This window comes from Haliaeetus albicilla, chromosome 14, assembly GCF_947461875.1.
Source record: "Haliaeetus albicilla chromosome 14, bHalAlb1.1, whole genome shotgun sequence".
NCBI lineage: Eukaryota > Metazoa > Chordata > Aves > Accipitriformes > Accipitridae > Haliaeetus > Haliaeetus albicilla.
In genome coordinates, this window is record NC_091496.1 from 4,530,567 (window position 1) to 4,546,830 (window position 16,264).

A 16,264-nucleotide genomic window follows, 5' to 3' on the forward strand; every position below is an offset into this window, starting at 1 on the left:
GGGGAACTTGCAAAGCCATTTAATTTTCCCTCTTTTCATAGTCAGCCACCCCGTCTGGAGCATTTCACAAAGGTGGCTGAGGGAGAGGGCAAGGAAAGCAGGACCAGCGGCCTCTGATGGCATTGGAACAATACCAGACTCCATGCAACTAAAGAATCTCCCAAAACTTCATGGAATGTCAAAACATAGGCGATGGTCTCCACGCAAACCCTTCCCCATGGCTTGCAGACACAGAGGACCCAGGCAAAGCATTTCTTCTGCCATATGGAAATGAGGCTTGCAGGCTTTTCTAGGGCCAATGGCAGGCACGGGAATGGGCATTTCTCTTTAAAAGTCTCTGGGACAGCTTGTGATGCTGTGTTTAGAGCAAGTTGCGTGTATCGGTAACGGGACCTGGTCTCCCATATATAGCCTACAAACATGGTTGTTTGGACTCTGCTGAGTTCACGTGGTTTCTTCCTGTTGCATTTGTTGTGTGCAAGGCAAAACCGGAGCCTCAGGTCTATTTCAGATCTTATACGTGATTTAGCTACAGTGGAGTTAACGCAGGTGAACAGACTTACAGCTGTGAAAGGGTTGGTATTTGTACCACTGGGGCAATTACAGAAAATTGCTGTTGGGAATGCCAGTGGTCATTGCATACAACAACAGACTCTAGGACGGAATCTACAACCATTCTACCAGGTACATGTATAGCTGGGTCTCAAAAACTGAATTTGTGCTTTGCTATCCTTAGGTCTCCGCATAACAATTGCTTAAACCTGACCTAAATGCAGGCTATGTCCAAAGACATGGTTCAGCTCTCCACCCCGTCTCACACTGCAGGTTCCCAACCTTTTCCAGCACACCCCAGTATCTGTGTAGGGTTTGGGATCAGGGAACAGATTTCTCTAAAAGCAACCCTTCTTCTTTTCTTTACTTGACAAGCCAGCTTGCAGCTGCATCCATTCCCTGATCTGACTGACCCAGCACGGACGCGGGGGCCTGCACTAAGCAGGAATGATGACATGGGGGATGGTATGCAGCAACTGCATTTGGCTGGGATAAAGAGACTGGGAAATCGTAGCCTCACTGCTGGTGAAGAGATTAAGGGTGCATTCACGTGAATATACGCAGACAACTGCAGCGCATGTATGGGCTACCACCCCAGCTCCCATCATATCCAGTAAAGAGATATAAGTACTTGTAGCGGTGCATCACCCCATCCTAAAGAAGACGTTTAAAATACGTTAAGTCAATCCCATCTGGGAATTGCTCTTTCCCCACTATGATTACATCTACCCCAAAGATGGCCAAGATCAGTCCTACCACTGATGTTCTGGTGTCCAGTGAAAAGGACCCAGATTGTAGGGTTTGCTCCAGGAGCAGACGCATTCATGTCTAACAGTTACGATAGCTTGAAAAGGTAGTGAAATACAGCTGGGTGGGGACCCCACAGATCCTGCCAGGCCAGAGCCAAAACCATCCGCTCTGAAAGTCACTCTAGAAATGGAAAGAGGGTCCGGTGCCCGGGAACACTCCTCAGCACTTCTTAATTTGCTCATATAGAAGCAGCCAAAGTCTTACCCCAAAAGGAGAATCTCTTTCACATGTGCCTTTTGTTTTCCAGTAGGCAATGTGAATTTATCTCCCTCTGGAGAGGCAAGACTTTTAAAGCTAAAACCCTTGTTATTTCTGCAAATGGGAAAGAGAAGAAGAGCAGACCCACCAAATCCCTATTTGGAATAAACCCCTCAAGGTCCTGTCCCTGAAGCTAAGTCATAACCCTTTTTTTCCTCACATTTAATGAACATTTGTCAGGTGTGGTCCTGAAACAAAGCAGACTTGCATCCTCACCTGTCCCATTGGAAAGATGCACAACTATCCAGTTTACTCTCCTTTGTAAATCTTTTCTTTTTTTGTGCATTTTCGGGGGTCCAGATTATTAAAAGCAACTTGTCAGTTTTGCTTTCTTATTTTCCTGGGGAGCTTTTCTGGTTAATTTAATTTCCTGTGCCACTGCATTTCTGCAACACTTGGGCCACACAAACTCAAAATAAATGTTTTCAAAATAATTATCCCCATTGTACTTATTTATAATTTTTATTCCTAACCTCTTTTTTCAGGTTTTAGTTGTCTTCTAACAAACACAGTGCTAAACTTGAAGTGACAGCACCCTGTTTTTCAAACACTGCACACAAAATTCTTTCAAAGAGCTTTTTAATGTAACGAGGGAAATAAGAATATCTTGAACTGAGATGTAGCTACAATATCTCCTTTCCTTTGGCCTCTTGTTCGTTAGCCCAGCAGTTCCTGTATTTCTGTAAGATTTTCACACCGGTTCACAGACCTCTTGCTATGATCTTTTTGTTTAGCTTTCGGTGTTTTTTTTTTTTAATGACACAGGTGGAGTGCATCTCAAATACTTCATCATCTTGTATCAGGATGGTCGTTAATGCACTGAACTTCCTGCCAGTGCCAGCATCTGCACCTATTTTTTTATTTTCTTTCCCTTAAAAAAAACACAAAGAAGAAGTCCCAAGGAGGGGGGCAGGACCATAATGGGACATATTAACATCCTTCCTTCTGCAGGCAGTTTCACGCCTATGGTTAACCTCATTCAGCAGTAGAGGTATTTAATGTCTTTATTTAATCCAGAAATCTGCTAAAGGTATTTGGACGCTGAACCACGGAAATGTTGGGCTGGAAAAGAGCATTTTGCTCATCTCTCTGCCTCCTGGCAGACTATCTACATCATCCTTGATGTATCTATCTAGCCATCTGTCAGGAGCAAAGCTTCATGTGTGCTTGGTGTTACCACGTACTCCCCCAAAATGTGTCCAAATTTGTCACAGAGGAGCCTCAGATTGTAACTGGAGTCTACATTGGACATCCACACCTTACTTCTGTGTGACACAAAGGACTTTGGAGATGTATTTTAGGAAACTCATTTTGATCTAGGGTTGTCCTGTGTTTCTCCAGAGCTTGCAATATTATTTAAGCAGAATTAGTGTTTTCTCCCCACTCCTCTGCAGCACTGGACATTTCCTATCAGGCTTAGCAGATAGGAACTGCAAAAAGATGCCTGACTGCCAGATAACTTCATTTTAGGCATGCCAACAGCATGAACCCAGCTCTGGTCCCCAGCCCTCAGCTGCCTTCCCTTTGCCCTGCAGTCCTCCCAGTAAGTCTGCAGGAATCTCCACCCCCCTGAGCACCTGGCCCAGCTCACACTTTACAAGGAACACCACCACGAAGATTTCAGATAATTCAGCCTTCTCCACACCCTTGCAGTTTCATGTTTATTCTTAAACACCTTAAAAGCAGAAATACTTTTTTTGCACGGCAGAAGCTGGCTGACCTGCAACTTCTGCCTTCATTCTCTGCGCCATCAGTCTTTGCTTCCACAGCTTCACCAAAATGACCCTCAGGAGGGTTTTTTTTATTTCCATCAATCTCAGGGCTCCCTTCTGCAGATGGCATACCTGTGCTCTCTCTTGTCAACACCATCGCAACACCAACCTCTATGTTTTCCCACTCCCAATGCCTTCACACTCCGGCCACTTCCTTAAATAAAATCTGACATATCATTCCCTCTTCCTCAGTCAGACCAAAGCTCAATTTAAAACTATACTTCTATTTAAATAAGGAAGCTCTGGCTCCAGCTAGGCTGAAAGCCCTCTTCCCACTTATAGTTTAGTGTCCTGTTCTCAGCATCAGAGCCTCAGGTGGGCTCCTGAGAGACCGTCCATCTCTGTCTCTTCATACTTTTCCACCCCACTTACCATTTAGCTAAGTCTCTGAGAGGTCATTTGTCCACCAGTTTCTTTCTGTGCTTCTGCCCTTAGTTATCTCCCTGACTGGGTGGTTACAGGACACACAGTGGGTGGAAGAATGTAATGCAAAACACAGTCAAAATTCATTTTAGCCCAGAGAATCAGTTTTTTGTTTTGTTTTGTTTGGGGGGGGGGGGTGGTTGGTTGGGGTCTTTTTGTTTGGTTGGTTTGGTTTTGGGGTGGTTGGTTTTTTTTTTTCATATCACCTCCTGGCTGCTTAAGAGAACCTTCATGGGTTCATCTTCACACTGTGTGAAGAGCTAAGTCATGATCACGCAGACAATATCTGCCTCCTTTCTCCCCAAAACTCATGCTGGTTTTCCTACTAAGTAGCCCTGGCTCAGGCTGTCCCTGAGCTCAGGAGGTAGCACAGAGCCTCACACAAAGCAAACTAATGTTCAGTCCATCCTACACTAGCGATCTCGGTATTACCATGGCTCACAATCCCCAGAAACCACACAGGGTTCACCTCAGCATCACTCTCCTTTTTCTGAAGTGATGGCACAGCTGTTGCCTAACACAGAACTGCAGAACCTGATTTTTCCGAGGGGCTGTGCAAGTAGGAGCTGTACCACGAAGAGGCATATTGGCGGCTGCTAGGACTTCAGCAAGCACGTATGGCGTTCCCTGAAAGGATTGAATTCAGGTGCTCACATCAGTTCCGTGGTCCAAAGCTCATTCAATTAACACCAAATCCTGCTTGTCTGCCATGCCACTGCCCTCTGCTCGCTCCTCATCCACCACCACGGTCTTCCTCTGTGGGATTAGCAGGAGAGCTCCGTGAGCAGATGGGGCTGTAGCTGGTGATGCTTCCACTACTGGGATCCTCTGCCCAAAAGGGCCCCCAGTCCCCAGGAACCAGCTTATGTCCATCCCTTCCACATTGATATGGGTCTTTCTATTGATCGTGACACACTGGAGGTCCCCTTCCCTCCCCTCTTTGCCCAAACAAACCAATATACGGCTGGGATTCCTGACACCTAACTTTAGAAATTCACTCTACTACCTACTCTGTATACATCTGCATATGGACTATTCACCCCAGGCTCTCTTCATAAATGACAGAAAGGGACCTGCTGGGTTTTCGATTTCCGTTATCCCCATGCAGCTGACTAAAACGGGTCAAATGCCTGGTGACCTCAAATGCCTCTTTCTCCCTCCAGCCAACAAACAGAGACCAGGCAGCTCGTTCAGGTGGAGCTGTCTGTCCGACATTTAGGTTTCTGAGATGAGAGGGGCTGGCTCCCAGCCGTGGTGTTTCACCAGCCAGCAGTTAAGCAAATTCAGAGATCAGCTTATGGGTGTTTGTCTGCACCGAAACCCAAATGAACTAACACATGTAGTGCAGAGAGACATGAATAAGCTGAGGGCACAAAGATGGTCTGCAGCTTTGCTAAGTGCAACAGACTCTGAACCAAAACTCACTGAAAACTATTTAACTTTCTATGGCGTTTGAAACCAATCTATAAATAAGGCATAAGGACAATGCTAATAACTAGGAACTGGAAAAACTGACATAAGCTGTATAACCATATTTTCTAAAGATGACATTTGGTAAAAGCACCATCCTTTCCAATTTCACTAGAAAATATATTACAAAGACCCACCTTGCTTTGACGAGGGGAGGACAGGGAGAAGCAGAGCTGTTTTCAAGACACTTCTTTATCTAATTTGCTCCAATGTTTTAATACCAATATCTGTAGTTGCCTTTACAAACAGCCTGCCCTTGTACGAGGGGGAGGAGGGGACAGGAGAGCTGAAAACGGAAGCTGGAGGATGCACGTTCTTTTCTATTTCACCAAAGTTATAAATCAAAACATAAATAGCAAGTGTTACTGCAAGGGTGGGAGGGGAAAATCTGGGTAAATTCAGCTCTCAACACGTGCATAGTCCTTCAAGACAAATAACAGTGACTCCCACATCAGCATTTGTCTCCCTGGTTTCCGTGGATAAGTAGGGTGCGACCTTGTCTAAATCCCATTCACAAGCCAGAACAAATCTCTATAAGCCTCAGCTGCTCTTTCTGTTCTCAGCACATCAGACCCAAAATGCCTCCTCTTTCACTCAGACTGATTCTTCCCCCACCGCAGCTATTCCTGACTTGTACTGCTGATTTACATCAGAAGAGGAGCAGGTTCACCAGCACATAGAAACTCCACAGCAAAATCAAATGACCACATCAAAAACCTTCTCAGAAGAAAAGGCTTGGATCCAAGTGAAAAATTAATCATATGCAAGTTTAGTTTTGAAACAAAATAGAAGTTAAGTTTCTGCTCCCAATGCAGTCGCAGAAGTCTGGAGCAAGGCTCATGGGGATTTATGGTGCTACATGACCCCAAAGCTTGGCCTCTTCGTTAATGTGACAGCCGTCCTGTTGCTGGCTGTGGCAACCCTGAGTATCCCTGTAGATTGTTATCTGCTATTTACAAAATCACGGGGTCATTAAAAGACCAAGCTGAATTAGGACTTCACTCGTGCCAAGGCAAAGCTGCAAGAAACCTGCATGTTTCAGGAAAGTTACTCCAGCCCTACATGTGTGTGTTTGCAGATAATCCTGCTGCCACTAGCATTTGTCTCTCTCTTTTTTTTTTTTTTAAATTAAAAAATAAAATTAAGGGGACATACCTAGGCAGTTTATTTAGGCTACAGGTTAAATTTGGCCTCTCAGAGTAAGACTTTTAGCTCACAGTGAGTCTACTGCTGCTGCGTGTTTGGTCCCAAGGACGGAACTGGGTCCATAGTGTTGAGTTACTGCATCAAAGAGGGCAGACAAGGACAAAGTATACACCTACCAAACCCAAGAAAAACCTTAAAGCCAGTCCAAAGTTACGAGTACATTTGTTAGAGGGGTTCTTCTCCCACAAAAAACCAGAATAACTTCAGAAAATGACAAGTCAGCCAAAGCCCTCCAGCCAGTCTGCTTTGAGAATACATCCTCTTTCACCCTTGATCCCTGCGTCCCCGAGATGAGCTGCATTAAATCCACGGTCTCAGCAAATGCATGCGTTTACAGTGGTGCGACAGCCCTGCTGCTTATTGGGATGGGCTGGTTTATTTGTTTTTCCAGAAAACATGTGGTGTCATGACACGTGAGGGAGGAACTGCACTTCCTGGCCTGGGCGGGTGGCTGCTCTGCAATGAAATATCCAGGCGTGATGACAGAAAAGGAATCTGTGTTTGACTTAGAGCTATTTGTTTGGATAATAAGTTGTCTGCTGTACTGTTACTGGAACTTTCAAATGCCTCATACTTAGCAAGGTAAGAAACAGAGGAGTCCAGAGGAGTCTATGCCCTCAGAGACAACTTTTTAGGGCTGTGATTTAGTCCACAACACTTGGCCCAGACATGGCAGTGAGGAGCAGGTCCATGCTGGTGACCAGGACAGCCATTTCTTCTCACCTTCTCTGCTGAGGTCCCAAACTTGCTATATGCAGCACGCAAGGACAATTCATTAGGTTCATTACCCCTTTTTGGCTACATCCCTTCCTAAGGGGAAGGGCGTATCTCCTTTCTGTCCTCTGACGGTCACCAAGGTCCCACTAAACCCAAACGAGGCAGTCTGATCTTGTGAAATGAAGCCAACACTGTTGGCATCAGCAGTGCATGGACACACATGTCCCACATTGAGTGGACCAAGGTACCTTCTCTGGTCCCAAGAACAAAAGTACATCCATCCCTTGGGTACATCTCCCTTCCTTGAAAGATCCTTGTCCATCCTGCCTACAGGGAACTGTCCCTATCATACGCTACCACTCAAAGTGTGCCTGCCAGAGCGCTGCTCAAACGGGCCACAACCAGACCTGGGACTGTGCCGATGCTTAAATGTTCTTGCTGACTGCAGCACAGTGCTCAGCCCTGTTATTTTATTGGCATAGCCAGTAACTCCAGACACACAATAAAGAATGGGCCACGCTTGCTCTCAGGAGCACATCCAGTGGCTTACACCAGCTATCAGGTGGAGCTGTGTATCCTGCCTGGATGGAAAGAGCAGGCAGCAGGTCCCAGTCCTTTGCTTAACACCAAAGATGGTCCAGCAAGGAAAAGAAATGTCACTGAGGGAACATGACCAGGCATCATTGCTTTAGTTTGGACTGGGACTTGGTTTGTGCTACATAACATGAACATTTGGGTTCACTAAGTTCACCCGGATCTCTGGAGACCTCACTTTCCACCCTGAAAATAAACAGTGGCTCCATACTGCCCATAAACTGGGAGTTTGAGGAAAAGGCACACTTGCATTATTGCAGAGTCTGAGTGGGTCTGCTCTGGTTCTGGGGCAATAAGGCCTCCTCTCCATGAAGAAGCAACAGGCAGAAAGGTCTTATGCCTCAAATATGACCTAACAGGAGGTAATTCGCTAACTCTGTCCCAGGCACATTTTCTGGAAGTGTCTTTCTTTCTTACAAGGAGCAAGGAACAAGGACGCTCTTGTCTTAGCTGTTCTGGTGAGGTGTGTAAGCATGAATCCTCATGCCCAGCAATGATGCTAACGAAGCCAAGGAAAGAGTCAAAGCTTCAAGAGAACTGAAGAGTACTCCTGTACAATGTGCTAGACCTAAACACAGGTGAATCTCTAGCTTAAACCTTCACCCTTCTGCAGTAGGCAGGAATGTACTAACCACCCCCAGTCCCACACCCACCTCTCACCATATACCAACCTATCTTCTACCCACCTCGCTGTAACCAGCCCCTTCTTCTCAGGCTGTCTGTCTGCACAGGGTTTTTCCTGCCCCAGATTGCTGTCGTGGTGAGTCTGAGGTCTATCCTACCTCCTCCACTCACTGATCTGCTTCTGTAGGCATGCTGACATCTTCTCCCATGTTACCACCAGCGTCTGGAATGACCTTTTCAAACCAGTTTCAACCATCATTTTCCTGCCTTTCTAAATGATAAAACCCTCCATGAGCAGCAGGTGGTGAGCCAGCGTTTCTTGTTGCCATAGAAAATTGTCAAACATATTTGATACAGAACCACTTTTTCAACCAAAAAGAAATAAGTATTTTCTGAAGAAAAGCTATGTTTTCTGCTCTAGGAAACTGAGGTGCAACATCTGAAATGTTTTGATTCAGCCAACCTGTCATAATGCCTCATGGAAACTATAGATAAGATTCCCTCATATCCTCATTCTTTCTGTCAACCAGGTTTATCCACAGGACCACATCTTCCTTGAACACTACTGCCAGAGACATTGGGGTTGGAGCCAACACCTTTCTGCACCACATAAAGTGGTTATGGTGCATCTTGGAAGCTTCAGGAAATCCACTGAATGGAAAAGCGCGTACTATCTCTAACTAAATTCCTATGACACACAATAACAGAATTCAGAATGAAAACATTCTTCTTGTGGACCAAAATATTTCCACTAAAGAAGTAAAAAAACCTGAACATTTTCTGTGTTTTGGAAAGGAAAACACCTTTATTTCTCCTGGCCTCTAAACCCAACTGAATCTGTAACCCTGAAGCTTCCAGCTTAGACCCTGTTTTTCTAACACCTTACCTGGGAGCATGTCACTACACCTATGAAGAGCTGTCATCTTGCAACACACAAGGTTGCAAGACTCTTCCTTCCTTCCATCTCCTTCTTTCACCATTCCTATTTCCATATGTACCATGCTTTTGTTGCCTTTGCTATAACTCATTCTTATGTACATTGCAAACTCCCTAGGATCAATTTTTTGTATGCGTTCATGTACTGTCTCATCCTCAGCTCCTGGTCAGGGCAGTAATAATTATGAAGGCAGTTCTCCTACTCTCATGTTTGATGATAATTATAATGTGCTAAGTACAGAAAGGTTTTTATTGCTACCTTTGAATTCCTTTACATATCATGGAAGGTGTTCAAACTATCTCCTATAGGCACCTCTCTTTGATGTCACATCAAATTCTTTCCTTTAACTGTTCATGGTCTGGCATCCCTGGATGAAAACTGCCTGAATTTTTCACCACTGTAGGTGCCTTGTCTATACTGGGAGATGATTTCAATGCAGCAATACTTTGGTAAACTAGTAGATATTTCTCATGAAAAAAAAAGACACTTCTTATTTTTATTTTTTCCTGTTTTTCTAGTTTGTAATCAGTGGGGATAAAATGCAGGACTTTTTTCTTTTTCTAAACTCAGGTATTCATGAGGCATTAATGCTGAGATGCAAATAAAAAACCTCTGCCATGAAAGATACAGTTTCTCCATAAAGACTGTCTTCAGCTCCTGGAGAAGTGGCATCGTCTCCTGATGGAAGCACAAGAGTGCCCTGGCCTTGGGTGACAGAATGGGGTAGAATGATCTTTTCTACTCTTTTTCGTTTGAAGTCTCCACACAGCTGCAGTAACACTGCTCAGTGAAGTTCATGGCCTTGTTTGTGGCTATCTTGAGGTTTTTCACATTGTTCTGCTGGCTGAGACACCTCTTTTTGTCTGCAAGCACCTCCCAGGCAGTTGAGAGCTACTTTCTCCATAATCTTTATGCAAAGTGTGGAGGTTTTTCCCCTGTTTTATAGCCAGGTCCAAACTGACATGCAGGTCAGGTCCTTGACAGCTTAGTGACAGAGTGTCAGTCCAACACCTGTAGGTTAAAACACTCGGCCACACAGGAAAAACGTTGCAGAGGACACAGCACAAAGTGCTCACGTAACGAGCTGTACCCAGCAGCCCTTCCCTCCCCGTTGACCTGGCAGGGTGAGGATGCCCTAAAATGGTCTCAGCATTAAGAGTCCCTTCACTTCCCCAACAAAATGAAAAGTTCGGTACATGTAACAGAAGTCACGGGAGCAACACAGTCAGGCTGAGTATGATACGCAGATGGCCACAAGGTTCATAACATCCCTGTTCTCACTCTTTTATCAACTGGAAATTTTTTTGACTGTTAGGGTTGGTATTTCCTATGCCTGCATATGCTGTGACTATATTGTTGTATCTCCTGGAGATAAGTGGGATGTTTGCACTTGACAACAATAAGGACAAGAGGATACACTTCTTTTGAATGAATGCTAAGCAAATTAAAAGACATAATAATCGAGGCAGCTGTTTACTGAGAAGCAATCCAGCCCAAAACAGGTCGAATGCGTTGTGGAAATGACCATTCACAAAAAACAGAAAAATGTTATGTAGAACTTATCATCCATAAATCTCAGGGCTCTTTACGGCTCAGATAAATATCAAGAAATTCACCTCAGAGATAACTGAACTCTACATCCTCACCACACACTTGGCACCGTGGTGAGAGAGGCAAGGTACGGTTATTTGAGAGCTGCACCATTTTCTTTTCATCCCACCCCGGGTACATCCTATACAACCATACACTTCCTCCATTCAGCATTTCTGCCCCAAAGGAGCAAACACAGGAAAGTATTCTTACACATAGGTGGAACTAAAAATATCCCCAAATGGGATGGCACAATTCTGCCTCAGCAAGTGGTGTTGCTACAAGGTACGATACAAAGCAGAGGAATTATCCGTTGCTAAAACAGCTGTGTGTAATTTGAAAAGCAATCTGGGTTCGTTCCACAAACATCATCAAAGTTAATAAACGTTATCTCTACTGTTGGATGTGATCTGGTTGGTGGTGACAAATTAAAAATCTCCAGCAGGCTTGATACGTCACAAAATTAACACAAACAAGCAAAGATACAAAAAGCACTTTACAATGGGCTACAGAGAAGCGTTTGCAGTTTACGCCGCCTTTGCCAATGTTTTCCTTCCAGCCAGGCCTACAACCAAGAGTCAGATGCTCTGGTTAGGATGCAGGTGCAGGCGAACAGAGAACCCCACCACGGAACGGTGGTGACAAACTGTCACGGTGAGCTTGCAGGCTAACGCAGGCTGCCTTCTGATGTCAATCACAAACATGATCCGGTGAATATTTCTATGTGAGAACAGGCAGTTAGCACGTGAGAAACCCTGCAAGGGAACTGTGCATGCACACCAAGCTGTAGGTACCTATGATTACAGGATCAAGGCTCTGGTTGGTGCTACAGATGATTTCACACATACAGGTTTTGGATGTTCATACTATTATATTGACTTTCTCTTCCTTTTCCATTTCGAGAATCAATTTTTTAAGCTTAGGCAAAAAGAACAACACTCTGCTTACACAAACCCTGGCTTCAGCAAAATGGGAAGCAACAGCAGAATTTGCAGCCAAATGTTTTAACTTAGAACCACAAACATATACATAAAAAGCCAAGAGCAGCTCCTATAGAGGAGCCCTCCTGACAAACCCCTCAAAGGCGGTTAGTACTTCAACCTCCCTCCTAGGCTGCTGCAGAGATCTTTGCAATTAAACCCAGACAATAAGAGAAGAAAACAACAAGTTGCCCTCAAAAGTTGCATTCACCATATCACTTTCCTCAGAACAAAGCGGGAGCATACATGGAGACTAACCTGGAAAAGATCCCAAGGAGGAAAAATAAAAACTTGTCATGCCGGGAAGCTAAGCTGCTTGGGCTCTCCTTCCCTCCATCCCTTCTTCCTTGTCTCTCCCTTTAAACCTTTTCTTTGAGATCCTCCATCTCTGACGTGATGGTGAGGCACACACTGCATCCGTGAGAAGCTCTCAGAGTCAACTGAGTGACTTTTTTTGAAAGGAAACACACTTGAGGCAGAAAAAAAAAAAATCAGTTAGCTCCACCCTGGCAGTGTAATAACCCTCTGCTCATAGCTCTCCTTAGTGTGAAAAAAAATGAAATTTTTTACGCAGTGTGATTATAAAAACAGCCTGGGAACAGGGGGCTACTGAGATGCAGGATGGAGGTTCAGGAGGCGGATCTGAATCTTCGATGGGGCTTTGAAAAAAATCCCAATGGACATGTAGAAGTGGGGATAAAGTCTAACTAAGCTCTGCATTGCCTATGCCAGTACAACTGTGGCATCATCTTAAAGCAAGGAGTCTTTCAAGTCAGAAACCTCTGCACAGGCTGAGCATCACTTGCTTCATTCATCCTGTGTCCTCACAGCAGTTGGCCAAAAAAGTCATGCTAGGAGAACGAGGGGTTCAGCACGGCTCATGGAGCTTTGGCAAGTGAAGGCTGGTGGACCTCAAAGTCTCACGTCCAGCCTAGACACCAAAAAAGAGACAGAGACAACAACGCGGAGCTCACGCCGGGATCCAGATTCAACTCTGGTGTCAGACATTCAGCCAATGGCAGCTCGGTGGGTCTGTGAGCTCCAGAAAAACATCTTTCTCAGGAGCCCGTCCGATGCCTCCAGCTGGATGCAGCCCTGCTCCGCTGCAACCAGCTGGGCCAAGGACCTCCTCGGAGCAGATGCTCCTTGCCGGTCCCTCGACTCGGCTCCTAAAGCATATTCCCCAGAAACTCAAAAACGCCTGGCGGCCTCAACTGGGATGTGGAGACTTTTCTTCAGTCAAAAAGAAGGATAAAAAAAAAAGAAATATAAAACCCAGAGGTCCAGGACCTCAAGGATTTGGCTGTTCAAAAACACAAAAGTGAGAACATTGCCCTATTCACCACAAATAGTTCTGCTTCTCCCTCCCCCCGCCTTTTTTTTTTTTAATAGCAAGTTCAGTGAAACTTTATCTCTTCCTGCCCTAGTAACCCTACTAAATAATCTGTTATTAGCATGACTCAATTGAGTGGCTTTCAGCTGCTGAAGTAATTTTCTTTGCTACTGTTGTTTCATCGGTGGAAATTAAAAAAAACAAGAGCCGGTAAAAACCTTCCCACCCCTGCAAAGTATCACACCGCTGGAGATTAAAGTACAGCCGAGAAGTAAGTTAGTTGCGTTGTAGTTACAATTAAAAAGAATCCGATTACACCCCAGAGTTTAACTTCATTAGCATTCAACGTGCATGCGGGGAACATAACCCAGGTCTCAAGACGAGCAGCCAGGCTGGGTTTTCGAGTCCTCTCCTTCGAAAGGAAATGCAGCTCACAACACTACGCAGCGGAGGAGGGATGGAGACGGTTCATTTCTCTTTGCTGTTCAAATCTGCTTTCAAACTTATCGCAGCGCTAGTTTGTAGAATATTACAAACCTGATCTGAAAACGATATAGCCAGCTACCGAGATACAACTTCGCCTCTAAAACTAGACTTCTCTCTGGCTTACTACAGACTGCTGTAACCAAGAAACACCTACAAAACATCACAGAACCTAGCAGGGGAAAGTATTTTCCCTCTATATTTTCCCCGGTTTGTTTGCTATGTTGAATAACACTTTGGTTATGGTCGGTTTTCATTGTTTTTCTCATTTTCCTCTCTTCTTTGTATTGCATGAAGGCGCATGGGAGAAAACAACACTTTTTTAAAGGCAGGAAAATGTGATTACGAAACCACAAACACTCGCAAAAGACATCAGGTGTAGAACCTGAAAGTAATTTAAACTCTTATTTAAGAAAACAGAAAGAAAAAAAAAACAAAACCCCCTCTTTGCCTAAACGACGAGAGCTTTAAAATCCCAGAACAAGAACTCAGAGCCGGAGCAGAGCGTCCTCCAGCAGCCTCCCAGGTAAAAAAAAAAAAAAACAAACTAAAAAAAAACCCCCCAAAACCGAAACGCCGAGCAGTGCCCCAAACTTTCCCACAGCCCCGCCGGGCGCAACTTCTCCCTCCTGCGCGCATCTTGCGCGCCCCGCGCTATCGTCTCCCCCCCCTCCTCCTCCGGCGCATCCCCCCCCTTGTCCGCGCATCCTCCGCTCCGCTCCGCGCCCCTCCGCGGTCGGTACCTGCTACCCGCGCCCCTCGGCTCGGCTCGGCTCGGCTCGGCGCTGCCCGCCGCCCGCCTGCCCTCGCCGCCTCTTCCTCCTCCTCCTCCTCCTCCTCGGCACCACCCCGCTCCGCGCACCGCCGCGTCCCCCTCTCCGCCCTCCACCCCCTCGGGTCCGTCCCCCCCCCCCAACTTTTTTTCCCGGGTTTACCCCCAAAATGGCCCGATTCCGCCCCCCCCCCCGCCCCGGTGCTGGTGCTGGCTGGGAGTTGAGCATCGTGGCCCGTCCTGCAAGGGACCCTCCTGTTGTAATCCCCTTTTTTTGCAGAGGGGGAAACCGTGGCTGCAAAGAAAATGCTCACCGAAAAAAGAATGAAATAATGAGGATGACCTGATTATTTTATTTTTTTTTATAATTTTTTTTGCAGGCTGCTGAGGGGTGCAGAGGGGAAGTCCACGGGGAAGTTTTTCCCCGTTCGTCCATCCCTTCGTGTTATGTTCTTGGCCATAGGGATTTGAAATATCTCTTTTCCTGACCTCAGACCATGTTGTTGTAGGAAAGGCGGACAGACGGTACCTGTTCGGCGCACCCCCGAAAGGGCTTGGGGGTGTCGGAGGTGGGTTTTGCCTGGGACACCCACTGGGAGACCTTCTCAGCTCCGCTGGTCTCGTGGCTTCCTCCTGTGCTGTGAGATCGGGTGTGATGCTGGCGCTTGGACAGGTGGATCTCGGAGGGGGAAACTGGTCTGGGAACCTGGGAGAGGAGCGACAAGGAAAGGAAACCCCAGAAATGCGGGTGCCAAAGGATTTTGGAGAAGGCAGTGCGAACCCCCCCCATCCTGCAGGAGCACGTCAGCCCTGTGAGACGAGCGGGCTTCGCTGCTGCTAACAAACAAATACGATTACAGCTATAACAAGGAGACCCACAGATGTCCTTCACCTCCCTGATGTACCCACAGAAGCCGTGAAGCCGTGCTCAGGTACCTCCTGTGGGTCCTAAGGCTCCGGGGAAGAATCTCAAATGGTGTTTCCCTAAAGGGGCAATGCACCGTTAGAATGCCAGAACATGCCACCTGCCAGACCTGTAAAAGAGATATTTTGTTTGAGATCATCCAAATGAGGTGTTTAGAAATTTTAGGACCTCTAAGTGTTCGCTTTGAACAGGCTGGGATGGTTCTTTGAATACCGTTGTGATTATTTTGTCCTTGCTGCTGATCCCTAAAATGTAAAGCATGCATTAAAATAAAGAAAGGGGAGGCAAGGCAAGGCAAAGAGAAAGGCTGCTGGGGTTTTGGAAATCAGGGGAAATGAATTGCTTTCAAAGAGTGGTTCTCTCCTATTTTCTGGAACAATTTCAGCTGAGTATAATACCTATTCTTGTTACCAGCAGGAGAGAAAGAGACATTCATGAGGCAGATGATTTTGCATTTTAATTGCTCACACACCATTAACTTACATATCCATCCTTCCTGTCTGCATCAGAGTCCATGATACTGGGGGGGGCAAGAGATGTGGTGTTGGTACTGGTGAGCATGCAGAAGAGGTTCTTTCACCGCAAGTGAAGGTGAGCTGTAGATAATTAAAATCCCATGTATTCCCATCCCAAGCTTAAGTTTTCAGCTCTACCGGTTGCTGCCGCTGCTGCTACAATTAATACAGGAACGTTACGGTTGGAGGACCATCGTATCCACCTGCACTTAGACTGGATTTGTGCAAGCTTCGGGCTTCATCGTGGCGTATCCCCAGCTCCTATGCAGCCCCATGGTCTCTCCCCCATTCCCTGACCCCATT

The 16,264-nt window shown here is 45.9% G+C and overlaps 1 protein-coding gene across 2 annotated transcripts in view; it reads right to left on the reverse strand.

The window, feature by feature from the left end:
• The window catches only part of PRKCQ (protein kinase C theta), a 65,052-nt gene extending 50,511 nt beyond the window's left edge, over positions 1 to 14,541 (reverse strand). Inside the window, exon 1 of one of the 2 annotated variants that reach the window (XM_069801563.1) lies at positions 14,493 to 14,541. The gene's annotated coding sequence lies outside the window, so the exon portion shown is untranslated. Of the gene's footprint in view, positions 1 to 12,191; positions 12,387 to 14,492 lie in introns of those variants that run through there. The other variant, XM_069801562.1, reaches the window with a different exon arrangement.
• Between the last annotated feature and the right edge of the window lie 1,723 nt (positions 14,542 to 16,264).